Source organism: Schistocerca cancellata, chromosome 10 (genome assembly GCF_023864275.1).
Source record: "Schistocerca cancellata isolate TAMUIC-IGC-003103 chromosome 10, iqSchCanc2.1, whole genome shotgun sequence".
NCBI classification, from domain to species: Eukaryota; Metazoa; Arthropoda; class Insecta; order Orthoptera; family Acrididae; genus Schistocerca; species Schistocerca cancellata.
In genome coordinates, this window is record NC_064635.1 from 107,716,017 (window position 1) to 107,738,922 (window position 22,906).

Genomic DNA, 22,906 nt, shown 5'->3' on the forward strand with positions numbered 1-22,906 from the left:
CGTTTGCAGACTACTTTTGCTAACGTTGTACGGAACACAGCCTAATGTAATGTTATGTGGTGCTAAGGAGTACTCAAGACGATCATATAAGGTTATTTGGGCAGCATATGTTATATTTCTGACTTATTAACTTTACTGAGCCCCATCTTCAAGATATCAGTGATGTTTTTCAACACCAGTTGACCAGGTGTTCTAATGGTTCGAATGGCTCTAAGCACTATGGGTCTTAACAGCTGAGGTCATGTATCCCCTAGACTTAGAACTACTTAAACCTAACTAACCTAAGGACAACACATACTTCCAAGCCCGAGGCAGGATTCGAACCTTCGACGGTAGCAGCAGCGATGTTCCGGACTGAAGTGACCAAGTGTTGCCCTTGTTGTCCTGACCTACCTTGACAGAGAGGGTCTCCGATTGTTGCTCTGGCCAGGAAATTGTCCAGATCTCTCACCCACTGAAAACCCCTGATCATTGATTCTTGAGAGACTCGAATGCTACCAATCACCAGCAATTATGACGGATGAAGTCTGGCGGTTAGTTCAAGCAGCATGCAGTGGTGTGCATCTCTAATCCAAACTCAGCCCGACTCGACGTCCAGCTGGCCTAGAGGTGTTGTTAACGCTAGAATTGGCGTTTCTATAACCTCAGACGACCTAGAAATTTGATGATGTATTGTTTCTACTATACTATGTGAGTGTACTGTATGGCAGTAGAGATACTGATTGCGGAAGTGGAGCTTTCTGGTTTTCCTACCCCAAAATATTAAAACAGCTACCATTTCTTATTACATTCCTTAAAAAGAAAAGTACACGATGAAGGAATTATCCGAATACAACGTAAATTGGTGGATTTGATGTACATGCTCAGACAACCAAATGATTAAAATTTCAAAAAAATTGGATGATTTATTCAAGAGAAAAAGCTTCACAGATTGAGCCAATCAATAACCTCTGGATCTAACACAAGCAGTTATTCCATTTGGCGTCGATTGATACAGTAGTTGGATTTCCTGCTGAAGGATATCTTGCTAAATTCTGTCCAATCAGCGCATTAGATCATCAAAATCCCGAGCTGGTTGGAGGGCGCTGCCATATTGCTCCAAACGATCTCAAAGGGGAAACATCCGGCGACATTGCTGGCCGAGGTAGGATTGGGCAACCACGAAGATGAGCAGCAGAAATTCTCGCCATGTACGTGTAGACATTATCTTATTCAAGTGTAAGCTCAGGATGACTATGAAGGACAAACAATGGGGCGTAGAATATCACCAGCCTATTGCTGTGCCCTAAGAGTGCCATGGATGATAAGAAATAAAATGTCACTTCACATTCTCAGTTTTGGTTATCAGGCCGTAAGGTGAGAGACAAAAGATGGTTCAAATGGCTCTGAGCACTATGGGACTTGACTTCTGAGGTCATCAGTCCCCTAGAACTACTTAAACCTAACTAACCTAAGGACATCACAAACATCCATGTCCAAGGCAGGATTCGAACCTGCGGTCGTAGCAGCCGCGTGGTTCCTGGCTGAAGCGCCCAGAACCGCTCGGCCACCGCAGCCGGCTGGTGAGAGACTGCTGACTGGGGCTTCTCCAGACTCGGTGTCACTGACCATTGGGGCTTATTTCGTAGCGGGACTCATCACACAGGCCGAAGACCCGTCCGGAGACGCACCCGTCAACGGTGGGACAGCAACCTCACTGCCGCCCGTCATACAACTCAGTAGTGATGGTCTGGGTGCCATTTCTTTTCATAGAAGGACTGCTTTGTTTGTAATCCGCTGCTTGCTTAAATGAAAACGATACGTGGACGATATTCTACGCTCCGTCTTGTTGTCTTTCATGGTAAACCGTCCTGGACTTTCATTTCAGCAACACAATTGCCCGCCTGTAAAAGTCGAGAGTTCCTACTGCTTATCTCCGTGCTTGCCAAACCCTACTTTGGCGAGTGGTCAGCAAAGTCGCCGAATCTGTCTCCAATTGAGAAAGACTGGGGCATTATGTGAGGGCCTCCCAACCAAGTTGGGATTTTAATGATCTAACACACCTATTGATCTAACGCTCCTATTGGACCGAAATTGGCACGTTGCTCCTCATGAGGGCATCCAACAACAGAATCAATCAATTCCAAGCATATGGCTCAGAGATGGAACAACGCGTTATTGACTTGCTTAATGTGTGAAGCTCTTTCTTTAGAATAAATCACCCCACTTTTCCGAAACTGTGATTATTTGAATCTTCCTGGCAGATCAAAATTGTGTGCCGGACCGAGACTCGAAATCGGGACATTTGCCTTTCTCAGGCAAGTGCTCTACAATCTGAGCTACCCAAGAACGACTCACACCCCGTCCTCACAGCTTTACTTCCGCCAGTACCTCGTCTCCTACTTTCCAAACCTCACAGAAGCTCTCCTGCGAACCTTGCAAAACTAAAACTCCTGGAAGAAAGGATATTGCGGAGACATGGCGTAGCCACAGCCTGGGGGATGTTCCTGGAAACATTCCAGAAACATCCTCCAGGCTCTGGCCTGTAGAGATGCCACAGATCACCAACTGTCCTACTTTACACAGAAGACAAACGTAAGAACCCCACATTCTGTCAAGAGTCGTGGTCGTCCAATCATTTAGCGCCTAGTAATACCTTCTACCTTTCCGACACATGCTCACAACGGTAGAACGTGTACAATCGATCAGCTTCACCGTTTTAGAGATGCTTGTTCACAGGATATGCGTAATAATAATCTGCCCTACGTGAAAGTCGCTTATCTCAATGGATTTGCAGATTTCCAGTCCGTATCGTCGCTAGGGTGATCCCCTGTAGCTATCTACTCCACTTACGTACTTTTGTCACTGCGTCACATGTCCGCAATACCGCCAACGTCGAGCCGCGCGCCATGGTTCGCGCCGATTCCCCCGTCGGAGGTCCAGTCCTTCCTCAGGCATGAAAATGTGTGTTATCCATAGCGTAAGTTACCAGGTGCATTCAAATTCTAAGTCCTCCGATTTTTTTTTCTAATTAACTACTCACCCGAAATCGATGAAACTGGCCTTACTTCTCGACGTAATCGCCCTGCAGATGTACACATTTTTCACAACGCTGACGCCATGACTCCATGGCAGCGGAGAAGTCTTCTTTAGGAGTCTGTTTTGACCACTGGAAAATCGCTGAGGCAATAGCAGCACGGCTGGTGAATGTGCGGCCACGGAGAGTGTCTTTCATTGTTGGAAAAAGCCAAAAGTCACTAGGAGCCAGGTCAGGTGAGGTGAGTAGGGAGCATGAGGAATCACTTCAAAGTTGTTATCACGAAGAAACTGTTGCGTAACGTTAGCTCGATAAGCGGGTGCGTTGTCTTGGTGAAACAGCACACGCGCAGCCCTTCCCGGACGTTTTTGTTGCAGTGCAGGAAGGAATTTGTTCTTCAATACATTTTCGTAGGATGCACCTGTTACCGTAGTGCCCTTTGGAACGCAATGGGTAAGGATTACGCCCTCGCTGTCCCAGAACATGGACACCATCATTTTTTCAGCACTGGCGGTTACCCGAAATTTTTTTGGTGGCGGTGAATCTGTGTGTTTCCATTAAGCTGATTGGCGCTTTGTTTCTGGATTAAAAAATGGCATCCACGTCTCAACCGCCGAAAAGAAACTCCCATTCATGATGTTGTTCTGCGTCAACATTGCTTGGCAAAATGCCACACGGGCAGCCATGTGGTCGTCCGTCAGCATTCGTGGCACCCACCTGGTTGACACTTTTCCCATTTTCAGGTCGTCATGCAGGACTGTGCACAGAACCCACAGAAATGCCAACTCTGGAGGCGATCTGTTCAACAGTCATTCGGCGATCCCCCAAAACATTTCTCTCCACTTTATCGATCATGTCGTCAGACCGGCTTGTGCGAGCCCAAGGTTGTTTCAGTTTGTTGTCACACGATGTTCTGCCTGCATTAACTGTCGCACCCACGAACGCACTTTCGACACATCCATAACTCCATCACCACATGTCTCCTTCAACTGTCGATGAATTTCAATTGGTTTCACACCACGCAAATTCAGAAAATGAATGATTGCACGCTGTTCAAGTAAGGAAAACGTCGCCATTTTAAGTATTTAAAACAGTTCTCATTCTCGCCGCTGGCGGTAAAATTCCATCTGCCGTTCGGTGCTGCCATCTCTGGGACGTATTGACAATGAACGCGGCCTCATTTTAAAACAATGTGCATGTTTCTATCTCTTTCCAGTCCGGAGAAAGAAAATCGGAGGCCTTAGAAATTGAATGCACCTCGTAGATTAAGTAGTGTGTAAGCCTAGGGGACGATGACCTCAGCAGTTTGGTCCGATAGGATCTTACGAGTTATTTCCAAATTTCCATCCATCTTCACGGTGGACAGTGATCATATTATGTGGTCAGTGTAGTAACTTAAATGCAGCTTTATAATTTGACAGGATTACGAAAAACACTTTAATGATTATTACGCAGTTAGAATCTAGTGAGGCTTGTTGAAAGTGAGTAGCGCCTTTCGCCGAAACCAGTAGCGCACAAGGTAGTTAATTCCTGCTGGCCTGTGAGTGGGAGGGGATCCGCCTCGCGCCTGCTGGCAAATGCTGGCCTCAGAAGCAGTGCCGCTGATTGCGAACTGCCTCCATTAAGCGCCGACAACGGGCGTGACGCACGGATCGCCGAACACCAATCAGCGGCGCCTTCATCGCGATCTCCTCTCTGCGTAACGCACTCTTCATTCCCCCCCCCCCCCCCCCCCCCCCACTCTGCCACGCCGTTAATTCCGACGCGTCGTAGAAAAGAGTTCCCATTGAGCCGGTGATAATTTCGTTCCCGTGCTACGCTGAGAGCATGGGAGAACAATTATTGTGACACACGCGGGAGGAAGAGATCGAGGTGGTCGTGCGAACGTATGACGACCTGTGTGGTTCCACCGTTAAGTTGAGGAAATATGGGAGTAGTATTGAAAAGTACTAGGTTTTCCTAAAAATTTGTTTTCATATTTCGTGTTACCAAGATTCAACCACGCCACTGTTGGCAGGAGTTTTATTACATTTCGATATCATGGATTCGCAACGGGTAAGACAGGGATATAGCCCCCGTACCCATTGATCAGACTGTACAAGGTGTAAGTGATGACATAAGAACAAGGGAGATTTAGAAATGTTATTAAAATTCAGTATTAAAAGGAATCAGTGATACGATGAGATCTCTATACTTAGTGAGCAATATTTGCAGAACATCAGCATCTAACGGACTGGGAGAAAACCGAAGAAAAGGCGGAAGCAATGTGAAGAAGCATAAATGAGATTATCGTTACCCTTAACATCAGAACTGACGAGCAAAAAGTACACTAATTGGAACAGTTGTGGTACCTAGGAAGCATGGAAAGTGGTAGCGCAGACAAAGATGACGATCTTGGCCAAAGTAAGTCCTCTAGTACCAAACACTGGCATTAATTTGAGGAAGAAATTTCTGAGAATGGATCTGTGCAGCATACCACTACAGCGAAGTGAATTGTGGTCTGCGGGATAACTAAAAAAGAAGAAAGTCAAGGCGTTTAAAATGTGGAACTGTAGAACAATGTTGAAAATTGTGATTGAATGCGGTACCTGTGGTGTTTAGAAGTGCGATGCTGTGTTGCTTCTGCCTTGCATGCATATCGGAAGAAACAGGCACTGAGGCGGCTACAGCTGTTATGAAAGACATGAAATCTATTCGTAGCTGCGAATAAGGACAATCATCAGCTGTATAATTCGCTATTTTTTTTATTTTGAAATCACCAGCTTCGCTCACGTCGACTGTATGGTCTGCACAATTTTGTTTTTTCTTTTAATCGAACTTTTGTGTTGGTTACAAACTGCAGCATCTTTTAAACTTTGCACGACAATTAATGTCATGGAAGCATGGTCTTTTCTGAATGTACCTCTGATAAAAAAGTGATCCTGGCAGCGAGAGTCAAAGACCTTTGTTGAGCCTGCTTTTCTGGTCTGGTGGTTATATTTCCATAGCAACTTACATGCCCTAACACATATTTGTTTAGAAATACAAACTTTCAGCCGACCGAGGTGGCCGAGTGGTTCTAGGCGCTGGTCTGGAACCGCGCGACCGCTACGGTCACATGTTCGAATCCTGCGTCGGGCATGCATGTGTGTGATGTCCTTAGGTTAGTTAGGTTCAAGTAATTCTAAGTTCTAGGGGACTGATGACCACAGCAGTTAAGTCCCATAGTGGTCAGAGCCGTTTGAACCATTAGAACGAACTTTCATAGATTTAGTTTTTAAAATGTTTTGCAACAGCGATACATTCTTATAAAAGTTTTCCTCTCCAGTTTCATCCCCTTAGGTGTTGCATTTCCAAAAAAACTGAAACACTTTTTTTGTAATTGATAATTTAAGTACAAATGGATTTAGCTTAGTAATTCTTTTCTTCTTCTTCTTCTTCTTCTTCTGCTTTTACGGCCTCATTGGACCACTTCAGTCAATCATTTCTGGTCCTCTTCTTTGGTATTTTTCCCTTCCGAGTGGCCCAGTATCTCTTCATTCGTTCCGATGCTTTTCGTCGTTCCTCATCTGTAAATACCCTTTTCATTGTATGTCGTTTGTCAATTTTTGGTTTAAATCTTATTTCTGTGTCCCTCAACTTCTTTAAATTTGGCGTTTTGTTCTGCAAATCATCCAGAGTTATTTCCAGTTCTTCCATATCCTCTCTTATTTCCTTAAGCCATCCTCATTGTTGTTTCAAATTCCAGAGTTTCTCAATAATTTTCCTTGATAATCTGGTTTCTGATGTCCTCAGAATGTGACCACAAAAAGAGATCCTTTTCTTTTGTATAGTATCGGTGATGGGCTCCAGTTCTCTGTATACCACTTCATTTGGAACTATCAGCCATTGCCCAGCTTTTTGATATTTCTTATTTATGCATGTTCTAGCAATTCTTCTCTCTACTTTTAAAATTTTGTCAATTCTGTTTTTCTGGGTGACTTTAAAAAGAGTTTCACTTCCGTATGTAACCTCTGGTTGAACCACCGTCTTGTAATGTTTTAATTTTGTTTTAATTGATAAACATTTTTTATTGTACGTAGACCATGTTAGTTTTTGAGCTTTTATCATTTTATTAGTTCTTGCTCGCCATGCAGGTTTCTCGTCCAATTTATGTGTTATAATTTCACCCAGGTATTTAAATTGTTTCACTATTTTAATTTCCCTATTGTTCACTGTGATGTGATCTATTACAAGTGGATCCGTTACCATTATTTCAGTCTTTTCAAATGATATCTGGAGTCCTAATTTTTGTGCTATATTTTGTAAGCTTGTTATTTGTTTCGTGGCTTCCTGAATATTATTAGCTAGTAATGCTAGGTCATCAGCAAATCCCAAGCAATTTAGGTTTATTTTATCTTTCTTAGTTCCAATTTTAATATTCATAGGATTTTCCTTGTACCATTCTCTCATTACATATTCAAGAGCACAATTGAATAGCAATGGTGATAAACAATCTCCCTGTCTCAACCCTGTTTTAATCGTAAATGGTTCAGATATTTCTCCTCTAAATTTTACTTTGGATTTGGTGTTTGTTAAGGTTAACTGTATCATTTTTATTAATTTAGGATGAAGTCCAAAATTCCTTAATATTTTCGTCATTGAAGATCTATGGATGCAATCATACGCCTTTTTGAAATCTTCAAAGGTTATGACTAGTTGTTTTTGCCTTCTTTTGTAGATATCCATAACTAACTTCAAGGTGATTATCTGTTCTGGGCAGCTTCTCCAGGATCTAAATCCTCCTTGATATTCTCCCAGTTCCAGTTCTAGTTGATCTTTACAGCGGTTGTATAGTATTCTTGCCATGATCTTATACGTGCAGTCCAAAAGGGAAATTCCTCTATAGTTGTCTGGATTTGATTTTTCTCCTTTCTTATGTAATGGATGTATTATAGCAGTAGTCCAATTTTCTGGTAATTTCTCTTCATTCCAGATTTTTACTATGCATTGGTGTAATGCTATCTTTACTGGTTCTGCTGCATATTTCCAAAGTTCAGCAAACGTTTTATCTTCTCCACTTGCTTTGTAGTTTTTGAGTTCTTTCAAAGCTCTGTAGACCTCATTAATTGTAGGTGGATTTATATTTTCTGCTGGTGTTTTAATTGGGGTTTGTGTGTTTATCTGAAGAAGTTGTGGGGGATCTTCACAATTTAGTAACTTGTTAAATGTTTCTGCTAGAATTTCTGTATTTTTACTATTGCTATGGGCTAGGTTATTATCTTTATCTTTTAACATTAATGTTGGAGGATCATATCTTTGTAATTGTCTGCCAAATATTTTGTAATAGTCTCTTGAGTTTGTTTTTTCACTATTTGTTTCTATCATTAGAAGTATATCTTTTTGGTACTGACGTTTAACTCTCCTTATTATTTTTTGTGTTGTCTTCCTTTGTTTTGTGAGTTCCAAATATGATTTTTCTGTTTTTTCATTTTGATGCCTTAACCAGGCTTGGTGTCGATCCAACACTGCTTCATCACATTCATCGTTCCACCACTGGTGTTTTTTCCTTGGATTTATAGGGGCAACTTGTTCAGCTATTTGTTTCAATTTGGGAATTATTTCTTCCAGATCATCTGTTATTTTTATATCCCTGGTTTGTGCTTCATAATCCTCATTTTGTATCAGTTTATGAGGGTCATAGGTTCTCTTCTTCTTCTGGTGGGATTTTTTCTTTGCTAATGGGGTTAATTTAATTTTAATTTTTATCATGTAATGATCTGATCCGGTATCTGTCCCTCTCAGTACTTTCACATTGTAAATTTCCTTGTGGTAATTCTTGTCCATGCAGACATGGTCCAGTTGCCATTCTCCTTTTTTCCAGTCTGGATGTTTCCAAGTTTTTAGTTTACTTGGCCTTCTCTTAAAATACGTCGACTTTGAGATCATGTCATGGTTTCTGCAAAATTCCACTAGTCTTATGCCATTTTTGTTTGTTCTTCTTTGTGCTGTCCATTTCCCTATTATGTCTCTATATCTCTTTTCCCTTCCTAACTGGGCATTGAAGTCTCCAATTAAAATTTTGATGTGATTTTTATTAATGTTATTCGTCGTTTGATCTAAGAGCCCCCAAAATTTTTCTACCTCTTCTCTGTGTTCTTTTTTATTATTTTTATCATTTGTCTGGGCATGGGCATTTATTATTGTGTACATTTTATTTGCAGCTTTTAGAGTTAATGTTGAGAGCCTGGGAGATTGTGCTTTAAATTCTATTATGGACTCTATTATTTTCAGACTCACCACGAATCCTGTTCCAAATTGTGGACACTGTTTCATGACTCTTTTCCCTGGTATTCCCTTATAAATCCTTGTGATTCTATCGGCTCCTGATCAGTATTTCTCATTTCTTGAAGTCCGGTTATGAGAATCCCCTTGCGATCCATTTCATCCGTCAGAATTTTGAGTTTGCCTGGTTGTATGAGGGAATTTGTATTGTGTGTCGCAATGTAGTTTATTTGTCCTGTCTTCAGTTTTGGTCGTCTGTCCGTTTTGGGTATTTTCAGATGCTCCGACTCATCCAAGTTATCTTTCAGGTGACTGCCCACCGTATCCGAGTGCAGTCTTCCTTGGTTATTGCCAAGCGGTGGATTTTTCCTTGAAAGATTTCCTTCCATGTTTGACTTTCAAAGGTAGTCAACCTTGTATGGAGCAAGCTCCGAGTTACAACTACGGTTGTTAGCCGTAGAGGTTGTTTAGTGTTTGGTCCGCGAGAGCTATTTTATTTCGCTCAAGTCCGCCGGTAAACCGGTGAGGACCCCCCTATCCGCCACCTGGGATGCGCCACGTCGGAGTATCACCTCTCCGCCTGCTACGACACCGTAGTAGGTTCGTGGAGTAATTCTTTTCATAACGAAATATTTTCAGAAAAAATTTCATCCCCCAGTAGTATAGTGGGTAGGTATGGGACAGACAATAATATGGTCCTCATCAACCATAAAAAATATACTCTAAAATAGTGGTTCAAGTAACCATAAACATCCAAACAGCCAATAAGCAGTTATATAATGGTCCCACCAACCATAAAAAGTACATCATAAAAAACAATGGTTAAATAAAGGTCACTGGTGACCTTTAACCTCCCTCATACACCCAATAAGGTACCAATCAGCCATAAATGACATCAAAAAATATAGGTCCTAACTTAAGGTACTAAAGAACCATTAATTTCAAAATAAAAACATCTGAGAAATGGTACTACCCCGCCGTAACTTGACCAACAATTTAAAGGTTCTAAACAACCACTACTTTTTTCAAAAAAATATTTCAATGTAAGAGAAATTCCTTTTTTAAGGTAATAAAGAACCATTAATTATACTACCCCTTAAAAAGGTAACAAAAAACCATTAATTTTTCCCAAAAATAAAAATGAAATTTCCAAAAAATTCATTTAATGGTTCAAAAGACCATTAAATTTGAAAATACTTTTGAAGTCACGTATAAAGGTACTAAAGAACCACAACTTTTCATCCAACGCCTTTTTCGTTTAAAGGTACTTAAGTACCACAACTTCTTATCCAAAGTCTTTAATATTTAATGCTCACACCTACCATAACTATAAACTATAGGGTAGGTTTATAAAAATGAAAAATATAAATAAAATATAAGACAGTTAATAAATGGAATGCAACAAACAAAATGGTACGCGCCGCAACGGCGCAACTGTTAAAGAACTAAGGGCTCTGGCTAAGGAGCTCAAAATTACAGGTTTCTACAAGATGAAGAAGGTGGATCTTGCTGAAGCTGTGACCAATGCAACGTCCAAGGCTATGAATAATGATTTATTTAATTATACAAATGAAGAACTGTCGGCAATGACTGTTCGCCAACTGAAACGATTTGCAAGGGAGAACGGAATTAAGGGCTACTCAATGGTTCATTCAAAGAACGGATTGACGGCTTTGATACGAAGTGAGAAGGAACGGTTGGATAAAATCAGGCACTTCAACTTTGCTGAAGACTTGTTTGAAACTAAAGTACCCCCTCAACCACAGGCAAACCAACCATACAAAGAAATAGTAATTAATGAGAAGTTAGGTCAAATTTTCCCATTCAAACAAAAATTGTTCGATCGAAGTGTGGAGAAAAAATCTCCTTTTAAGATTCATGAAGGAGACCGTACCTTTCTTAAGACGTTCAACGTTTGGCAAACTAACTACACCATACAGGTAAAAGATTTGAAAGGAACACCCCTTGAACAAATGAAAGCTGTTAGGACAGCCGTCCATGCAACTATAAAAGCTGTGAAGAAAATGAGTAATTACAGTCCAGGAGATCAGATGAAAATAGTCGCAGATAATGAAAATTTTCACCATACAATTTCGGCCAAAAGAAATCAGAAAATCAACGCCTCCCTTTTACTCAATCAAATTGAAAGAATTGTTACATCTAATGAAAATGTAGATATAAATACAACCAGATTTGACTTTCAAGTTTATAAAATCCCCAGAGGCGGTGGTAATAAAGGCAAAAAAGTAGTCAACCTTCAGAAAGACGTTAAGGCTAAAAGATGTATTAACAAAATAGATAATAAGGACAATATGTGTGGTCCAAGAGCTATAGTTACGGCATTGACATACGAAACAAACATCATTCTTGATAGGGAACTCACCAGTAATGACTTAATCTATATAAGGAAAGGTAGGAAATTGCAAGAAGAGTTGGCTAAGGAACTATGTATAAGGATGGGGAAGAATTGCGAAGATATGTTCACCTTAGAAGATATCCAGGATGCTGAAGAGTTTTTGGATGTTCAGATAAAGGTGGTTTCGGCTGCACATTTCAATGCGATCATCCATTCTGGAAAAGAAAGGGACACTACGATCTACCTATACCTTCACAACAATCACTATGACGCAATCAATAACATGAAAGCGTTCTTTGGATGCGTATACTACTGTCAAAAGTGCGACAAACCCTATAATAACAATGACCAACACACCTGTAAAAGTAGATCGAAAAAATCTGTGTGTAACTTGTGTAAAGGACCACAACATCAAGATGGTAAAGATCATGTTAGGATATATTGTAATAAGTGTAATAGATATTGTTTTGGTAAAGATTGTTTCAAAAACCATGAAGAAGTGTGCAAGGAAATCTACAAATGCAGAGGATGTAATTTAATACTTTTAAGGTCTAAAGAGCACAAGTGTGGATATTCCTTTTGTTATAACTGCATGGAACCGTTTAAGGTTGGTGAACACCAATGCTACATCCAATCCAAGGGTCAAAAAGGTGGTAGATGTGAAGGCGAATGTATTTGTAATGCTAAAGATAAAAGTAAGTTTCTAAAATGTTATATGGTTGCAAATAGGTTAGAATTGTTCAAAATACCAAAGATTAAAGAACTCCAAAAACAATTTTTAGCTGGAAAAATTTCTCAAGAAAGATATAATTTATTATTAAACAATATTTTGATCGACATCATCACATACGAAAACGGTTGCAGTTACACTGAGAAGTACTACTTCTTTGATTATGAAGCCGAGCAAGATACTGGTGTGCACAACCCTAATTATGTAGCCGTTCATGATTTCAGTGGCAATAGACGAGATTTTCTAACTAATGATGAGTTTTGCCAATGGCTTATTAGCGAAGCCCACAAAGGATACACATGTATTGCTCATAATTCTAAAGGTTACGACTCATACTTTATTCTTCAATATTGTATCAAAAATGGAATCAAACCCAAGACTATTTACTCAGGGTCTAAAATAATGCAGCTTGAAATACCTTGTTTAAGAATAAAAATAATTGACAGCATGAACTTCATCCAAGGAGCTTTAGCATCATTCCCGAAAACGTTTGGTATAAAAGAAATTAAAAAAGGATACTTTCCCCACTTTTTCAATACAAAAGAAAATCAAAATTACGTTGGACCTATTCCACCCACCAAATTCTATGGTGTCAACACTATGAAAGATGGTCAACGTGACGACTTTTTAAAATGGCACAGTGATAAGGTAAAAGAAAACTATGTATTTGACTTTAAGAAGGAACTAGCAGAGTACTGTCATTCGGACGTTGATATATTGCGTAGGGGGTGTCTTGAATTCAGGAAATCATTTTTAGAGATTGCCAATATAGATCCTTTCCAATACGTAACCATCGCTAGTGTATGTATGGCTATTTATAGATCAAAGTATCTCCAAGAAAATACTATTGCAGTAGTGAAAGACGATAAGAAGGAAATGTTTAGTAAAGAATCCATAGCCTGGTTGAATATGTACCCTAATGTACGTCACGCACTAAATGGTGGTGAAGTAAACATATGTGGTGCTAAAGTTGATGGTTACAATCCCAAAACTAAAACAGTTTATCAATATCACGGTTGTTTCTGGCACGGATGCCCCGACTGTTACAACCCCGACACCATCAATAATGTAAACAATGAAACTATGGATGATTTGTTTACTAAAACTATGGACCGAACTAACACACTGAGAAATGCAGGTTACAATGTAGTTGAGGTGTGGTCTTGTGAGTGGAAGAAATCCAAAGCTTACAAACAAGCCCTAAATAAAACGATCAACGTTGTGGAACCATGAAAGCCTAGAGACGCCTTTTTCGGTGGGCGAACAAATGCTGCAAAACTGAAAGTGACTTCAAAGAAAATGCGGTATATAGACATATGCTCTTTGTATCCAACTGTAATGTTCTACGATTGGTATCCTGTTGGCCATCCTATTAAAATATTAAAACCAGAAAAATACAACAAGGAATGGTTTGGTTTGGTCAAATGCAAGGTACTAGCTCCTAAAGGTCTTTATCACCTCGTACTTCCCATTAAGCAAGAAAAATTGTTGTTTGCTCTCTGCGCCAAGTGTGCTGATAAGACGACAAAGTGTTGCAACCACAACAACGAAGAGAGAGCTTTCACAGGCACATGGACTACTGTAGAAATAAATAAAGCAATCGAAAAAGGTTACAAAATACTTGAAACTTACGACGTGTGGAATTTTAAAAATAAAAGTAATGCCCTGTTCAGAGATTACATTAAAACTTTCATGAAAATAAAGCTAGAAACTAGCCCTTGGGAAGACGATTACAAATCAAAAGAGGAATATGTCCAAGCCATTAAAGAAAAACAAGGTATAGAGCTTGACATTGACAGAATCGAACCCAATCCCGGAAAACGTGCTGTCGCCAAGATTTGTTTAAATTCTCTATGGGGTAAATTTGGCCAAAGATAAAATATGACACAAAGCGAGTTCATCACTGATCCGCAACGCTGGTATGAATTACTTCTAGATGATAAGATAGAGATATCTAATGTGATCTTCATCAATGAAGATATGATTGAGGTTACCTACAAGTACACTGATGAATATGTAGAGGATAGTAATGCCACCAATATCTTTATAGCAGCCTTCACCACTTCCAATGCTAGAATACGATTGTATGAGATGCAAGACAGATTAGGAGATAAGGTTGTATACTATGATACTGATAGTGTTGTATACATTGATGATGGTACGAATACTGTAGAAACAGGGTGTATGTTAGGAGAATGGACAGATGAGTTGGGAAAGGATGATTATATCACAGAGTGGATAAGCACTGGTCCAAAAAGTTATGCTTATGAAACCCTAAAAGGCAAACGTGCGACGAAAATAAAAGGTTTTACCCTCAACTACGAAAATAGTTTGAAAATTAACATGAAGACAATGGGTAAACTGATATATGGCACCAGTGATAAAATAACGACAAATAACAATATGATAACTAGAGATAAGAGAAATAAAAGATTGGTAAATAAGCTTATGGTTAAAGAGTTCAAAGTAACCTACGACAAACGAATGGTCTTGAAGGAGACAGATGGAATAATTGACACACTACCTTGGGGGTACTGAAAAGTAATTACACACAGTTAATAAATGAAAACAATCATCCTAACATTAATATTTAGTGGATTTGTCGCTGCTGATGAAGAAGTAATCAAATATTTACATGATTTTGGGTATCTTGAACCAGATTCTGTAAATATTCCAGAACTTTCAGATGTAAAGAATGCTTTAAAACTATTTCAACAAAAGTTTAATTTGAAACCCACAGGTGAAATAAGTGATGAAACTTTAGAACTGATAAGGAGACCTAGATGTGGCGTTGAAGATCATGCACTATCTTTTACTTCACACATCGATAAATGGAATAAGAAAAATATAAAATGGTATTACTCTGGTTCATCAAAGAGAATGAAGGAATTAACTGAAATAGCTTTTAATAGCTGGAAAGAACATACAGATTTGATTTTTGAAGAAGATCAATCGAATTGCGACATTATTATTTCAAATAAAAGACGTTTACACAGAAAAGAAACTAGTGGCCAACATTTTTGCTCAAAACCGTTTGATGGCAAAGGAGGTGTGTTAGGTCATGCATTTTACCCTGATATCAATAATAATGCTGTAGAAATTCATATGGATCAAGATGAAGATTGGTATTTTGAGATTGATACAAACACTCCTAAAGAAAAGATTAACTTTTATGCTGTTTTAGTTCATGAAATTGGTCATACACTAGGACTAGCTCATTCAAGTGTAAATACATCAATTATGTATCCGATATACAATAGTTCAAATATTGAATTAAGTAAAGATGATATTCTTGGAATTCAAAGTTTGTATGGAAAAGATAGTGAAGGAAGTAGTAAAGATGAAGCTGAAACCGATGATGCTGATGAAGGAGAGGAAGATTCAAATCCTCCAGAACTATGTAAACTGAATAAGAAAATAAAGAACTTTTTAATCGTTGATCAGGTTCTGTATATTTATTATGAGAAATGGGTTTGGATAATGGATTTGGATAACTTAAATATACACACGACACCACAACTCATAAATGATTGGTTAACATTTCTTCCAAAAGGCTTTAAAAATATTACTGCAGCTTACCAAAGACCATCTGGAGATGTTGTTTTATTCATTCATAACAAGATATATGTAATGGAAATACCATCCTTTAAGTTGAAATATGGTTATCCACAATCATTAACAAACCTTTCATTAAGGAAAAATGTAGTGTTACATTCAGCAATAAATTCATATTCTGGCAAAAGTTTCATATTTTTCGATGATGTTTACTATATAGAAGTTGACGAATGTAAGGGAATAAGCAAAAGGTATGGAAGAATTACAAGAGAATTTCCGGGATTACCTCCAAGTATCGATTCATCTTTTAGATATACAAATGGTTTATTATATTTCTTCAAAGGCGAAACGTTCTATGAGTACAATGAATTTACTAATTCTGTAGTTAGAGCTGGGAAAATGGATCTTTCTTTGTTTGAAATAAATTGCCCTAAACAGTCATCTTCTATTGTAGAAATAATAAGTACTCTAAAAAATACAGTTACCCTGTTAGAACAAATAAATTTTTAGTTAAAAAAAACATATTTAATAAATGAATAGTCAACAACAACAACTTCTACTAAAACTCAATAGTTTTAACACACAAACATCGTTTACTCATTTGCGAGATCTCGAAATAGATTATGAATATCTTATTACAGATGTAGAGTTCAAGACAATGAAATTCGGTAGTGGATACATTTTAGAACTTGAGAATGAACTTAAAGTTATTTTGCCTGAAAGGTACAACAAAATCCTAAGCTGGGAAGACTCTAGGTCTATTATAGGATTAAAAATGGTTTACAAAGGTATGACACACGGAGACATTAACATAAAACCCAGACACATCATAGAATTTTTATAAAATACATTTTTAATTTTTAATGCCTGAGAGGCATTAAAAATAGGTATTAAAAGCTTTCATTTACTATACCATGCTTTGCATCATAGATCAAATTCTTTTTGGTATACATCACAATATAAGCAGTAGTGTTTTCAGGTATGTTAGCATTAAAATTTGCGCACAACTTCATACTTGTTTTGTTTGCCGCTACAACATTTCGCCTCTTGGTCATATTAATAACATAAATGGGATACGAATTAATGAAGCTGTAAGGACTAATTTTCGAATCACCTCTTAACTCGGTTATCCGGTTAAAGTCTAAGAATGCATTGTAGGCCTTGAAGTAAATTGAAGGAGGAGCAATGTTCCATGCTTCCTCAGGAAATATTTCGTTTCTACCATTCTTTAGATAAATATTTTGAAGGTTGACATGATCGTACTGTGACGAATCTCTTTCTTGGTTACCTTTTCGGTTAGTCTGGAACACAACAAAAATAAAGTAAGGCATATCAAACTCTAAGGATGTGTAGTAATTGGTAATGTCAATTTCAAAGTTCCTCCTACCACTGAGCCCCGCTATCTCTTGAGTCTGTAGTTCAAAGAATGAAATGGGCATTTTAGGTTCTTTAAATATTTTGTCTCTTAGTTCAAGCTCATAAGCTGGCTCATATTTAACTACAGGCATTCTTATTTCCATACTTGTGATGATTACTTTCCCTTCTTCTGGACGAGTTCCATCAATATCAACACCAGCAGCATTTTTTGAAAACCATCTCTCCAAAGCATCTCCACCACTCGCGCTCCAAGTGAAACAAATCGTTATATCTCCTTCCCACATAATCTCTTTGTAGTCTTTAAAGTACCCACCCAACATTTTCAGTGGGTACAATACTTCATTTGATTTTGACTTTAGCTTACCATTGTTTACAAAGTTCCCTTCATACATTACATCCTCAGCAATTGAAGAGGTGAGGTGATACAACACCGTTGAAGAAATACTGGGATGTTCAATTCTGGAGATGATAACTCCTTTCTTTTTAATGGTAATTGCGGAAAACAACTGCGATACAAAATTGTCGATCAGCTTTACATTAGATTTTCCATCGTAGCTAGTGTAATCAGAACCATTAACGTGAGTTACATTAAAATTCATATAAAGAAAAGCATTCTTACTGTCAATCCACTCATCACCAACTTTGATGTCTATTTCAACATCTTTGTTTGGTATGTTTACATTAAATTTCGTCTTCTCATTTACGGGAAAAGACTGGTATTGATAACTTTCTATCTTGTTCATTTATTAACTGAGTTTTTGGTTAATTAATTAATTAAACTAAATTTTTACTGCATTTCTAAAATTACCGTGACATCGGCTCCACCAAAATCAATCAAATTATCGTCTTCATCAGTTACAGTTACTACCAAGTACTGAATTCTGTCGTGAAGGGGAACAAATGAGTGGTTCTGTGGTTCATAAATAATAGGGCCACCAAACTCAACACCGATTTTAAAAGAAGCTATAATATTAGTTTCTCTATGGTAGTGTTCACCACCCTTAACTAAGATACCATCTGCCAAGTTGAAATGAACATTAATCGTTTCGAAGGGAATAATTTTAGGAATACCAGTACCAATAGTCTTTGTGTTAGGTTCAACGATTTGATTATTAAACCCCAGCACACTTCCTATGCTATCCTTTCTGTCCATAAATAGCTTCACTTCACTTTCTATAACAACTCTGTTTGAAACCTTGTCTGCCTTAATACTTATTTCAGGGTTTTTGGTACGAATGTATTTTTCTAAACTTTGTATACTGTACTGGCCAGGAGGGATATTTAACATGTTAACCACACCATCTTTCTCATAGTACAACTTATTATTCTTTGTGGTTACATTTGGAGTCAAGAACGTCGTGTAAAATCCTTTTAAGGCCACACCTTTAAAGTGGTCTCTAATCGGAACTGTCAACCTCTTTTCTAGTACAGAGGACCTACCGCTCAGCTTAAATAATCTTGTCATTTATTAACTCAATTAATAAAGCTAAATAGAGAATAAAGAAAGGAGAAATGAAGACAGACTGGGAACCTAAAGTTAGAATACCAGAAAGGAAAAGAAAATTGAAGCATGGGGAGCTTTTACCTAATTCGATACGTTGTGGAATTATCGGTCCAAGCGGATGTGGTAAAACAACACTAATGATCGACAATTACCTTCTTGCACCAGGGTGGTTGAACTGGGACAAAGTAAATCATGTATACATATATTCAAAAAGTCTAGATCAATCAAAGTATCAAGAACTAATGAAAATGTGTGACAAACTAGAAGAAAAAACAGATTTGAAGGTAGCATCATTCATTGAAGCTGCACAAGATATAATACCTTTAGATGAATGTATGGAAAATTCAGTTGTGATATTTGATGATTTTATTTTGGAGAACCAAGATATAGTTAGGGAATATTTCACCAGAGGTAGACACAAAGGAGTAGACTGTTTTTACTTAGCACAAACATACACCAAGATACCGAAACAACTGGTTCGTGATAATCTGAACTTCCTGAATGTTTTTAGACAAGACAATAGGAATCTAAATCATATTTATAATGAATTTGTTGGGGGTGATATGAGATACGATGATTTCAAAACCATGTGTAGTAATTGCTGGAATGAAGACGATTTTGGTTTTATAACGCTAGACTTGATGATGATGATGTTTGGTTTGTGGGGCGCTCAACTGCGTGGTTATCAGCGCAGGCTAGACTTAACGCGTAAATCTAATGATGGCAAGTACAGAAATAAGATCAAACAATTCTTAAACTGCGTAACACCCAACGCTTAACGCTTAACGCTTAACGCTTAACGCTTAACGCTTAACGCTTAACGCTTAACGCTTAACGCTCAACGCTTAACGCTCAACGCTTAACGCTTAACGTCTAACGCTTAACGTCCAACGCTTAACGCTTAACGTCCAACGCCCAACGCTTACGTTTTACTATAAAATATCACATATAATAAAGATGTTTGCAAAATATAATCCTGATGCTATTAAGAGTGCACGGAAGAACAGAAGAAAGTTTGAAGAACTCAGGGAAGGTTTTAAATCGTGGAAAAAGCAACCAATAACAGAGTATGAAAAGTATAAAAAAGAAGACCAACCTGTTATCGATGCAATTAAAGAGGTTAAGGGAGAATTGGAGGGTTTAGGTGATAATGTAATAAAAGCAATAGAACTAAACAGAGAAGTAGAAAAGCAGCTGGTTCCATATAAAAAAACAGATTTCGAAGACATGTTTCCTATTCCCTCAACACCTGATGAAACGTCATTTGAAAAGAGTATATTTAAAGACAGGCATTATGATACTGACAGTGATATTTCACCAAATACAAAACAAAGATTAGAATCAACCTTAGCAGAAATTGAAGAGAAGGAAAGGGAAAAGATGATTAGGAAGGGTGAATTAACTAGTACACCAAAGGCTGCTATAACCAATTATGCAACAACATATTTAGGCCCTGTAGTATCCAAGTACTTAGGAGGTTTAGGTGACAAGGTGTTTGGTTTAAGATTCGATAATGGTAAGCATTTTATTGGTGATTCAGAAGTTAATTTTCAGAATGACGACATTATCATTAAAGATAAACGAATTAAAGCTACTAAAGGGTTAATGAATCTTCTAACACAGAAAGATGTAGATGAGAATGTACCACTTGATGACCATGACAATTATGTGGATATATTAAAATTAACAAATGCTATATATCAGAACAACGACCCCACAAAAGGACCTAAATCAAGTGCAAGCGAAAAATATAACAGGTTAATAAAGCCCATATACAAAGCAATCAAGAGGTCTAAGGTAAGTCCCACAAAGACTGGAAATGGTTTAGTGAAGAAATATAGTGACAGGCCGATTGAATACATCTGGATGGACGATGTCCGGGACTTAATTGATAGACTTATGGTTATTCATGGGGAAGAAAATGCTGGAAACACCAACTACCACAATGAAAAAGTTGCAATTACTAAAATGCTCAGTAATAAGTTTAATGACTTTATTATCGATAATCCGAAGGGGATCCCTTACCTAATTAGATTTCTAAACCACCTCCCTCACACATTTTGGAAATCTGAAAAACATGGGAAAGGTTTAGTGAACACACTAATTAATAATCTCCCGGTTGAATTGCACCTTCCTGGATACAACTACTGCGGCCCTGGCACCAAATTAGAAGAAAGATTAGCTAGAGGAGATGCAGGAATCAATCCTTTAGACGAAGCATGTAAACAACATGACATTGCTTATCGAGATCATAAGGATTTGGAGAATAGACACGTAGCTGACAAAGAACTACAAAAAGCTGCAAAGGAAAGAATGTTCAGTAAAGATGCTTCACTTGGAGAGAGATTAGCTTCCACAGCTGTTGCTGGAATAATGTTCGGGAAACGGAAACTGGGAATGGGGTTGGAAGTCGATGAAAACGGTTTTGGTTTGTGAAAAGGTGTAATTTTAATGCAGATTTTATGCTTTAAAAGCATAAAATTAAAATTGAAATAAATTAATAAATAAATGAGAGGATTTAGTATTGATTACAATGTTACCCCCAGAGGGAGTCCAAAAGCAAAATCTATTAAAATAAAATTGACCAATGATGATTTGAAAAGTCATGGGTTTCTTGATGGTTTCCTCACAGAGGCTCAAATGAAACAGAAAGCAAATAAACTTAAGAAAGGTGGTAGTTTACTTATAACACTATCTATACCTGTCGTGAAAAAGATTCTTGATTACCTTAACTCAAAGAGTTTAAAAAAGGGTTCTGGTATGAGTATGCACGAAGGAGGATTCCTACCACTGATACTGGCTGCCTTAGGCGCAATTGGTTCATTGGCTGGTGGAGCTGCTGCAATCACTAGCGCCGTTCATAAAAAACAGAAAGAAGATGCAGAACTGGCTGAACAGAAGAGACACAATCTAATTTTGGAAAAATTGGAAAAAAAGGGATCTGGAATGAAAAAAAAAAGTTCAAAAAAATAATCATAGACTACCCTCATGCTTTAAGCAACTTTGACATAGTTAAATTAGCAAAAGAATTGAAAATTGAATCTTTCAGAGGTGTTTACATGATTGATGAGTTACCTACTAAGCCATTAAAGTACGAATCAGGAATCGTGAATTTAGACTCGTCTAAGCATACCGGTTCACACTGGATCTGTTACTTCAAAAAAAGCGACGAAAAATTTGTTTTTGATTCATTTGGAGGAAATGTACCTGACGAATTGGTCCGTTACCTAGGTTCAAAGAATTTATTCTACAATACAGAAAGAATACAGTATTATGACGAGTATATTTGTGGTCACCTGTGTATGCTCGTACTTAAGCTATTTACGGTTGGGTGGAATTTTAACGAAATTTTGAATGTAATAAATGGACGTTTTTGGGAATAAACTAGCTGTAGCTACTGATGTAGCGTTTCGAATGACGGCAGAAGAGTTAGATAAGATAAAAAATGTCGAAAAGAGCTTTACCAAGTTTCAAAAATATTTCACAGATGTGTTGAAGAAATCAAAGCGTTATATTAATTTTCTAGGTAGAAGATTAGTCAATGTCGATGATCCTGTTGATGATATGGATGTAGTTACCAAGAGATTTCTGCAAACAAAACTTGTAGAGAGTAGTGCACAATACACAAGTCTCTTAACACAATTCAGTAATTATTACAGCAAGAAGGAGATTGAGAAAGTTCTTTCAGATTATTTTACTAAATCAGATTTGAAGCCGTATATTGAGAGTTCTCAGAGCACTATACACGATAAACAAACAGTTGAATTTACATTTGTGACAGGTGATGAACAAAAAATGCATAACTTTGAATACACCTTTCAGTTAAGAAGAGTTGTTGCAATTGGTGAAAACGTTAATGGACGTCTGTCAACTAAGGACTTTGATATGGCAGTAAGTGTATATGACAAAATACATCTAATTAATGGTGGAAACCATTCAATAACAATAAATGAAGGAAATTTTCTCTCTGTAAGACTTAAAGATAGTGTTAAAACTGTACCTGTTAACGTGAAATTTCTAATTTATGGTGAACTGATACCAGTTGTTGAGGATATTGAGAATTAAGAATGACTTTTTAAAGGTTTTTAGGATCTTTAAAAAGTGCGTACTAGTAAGAGGATTATA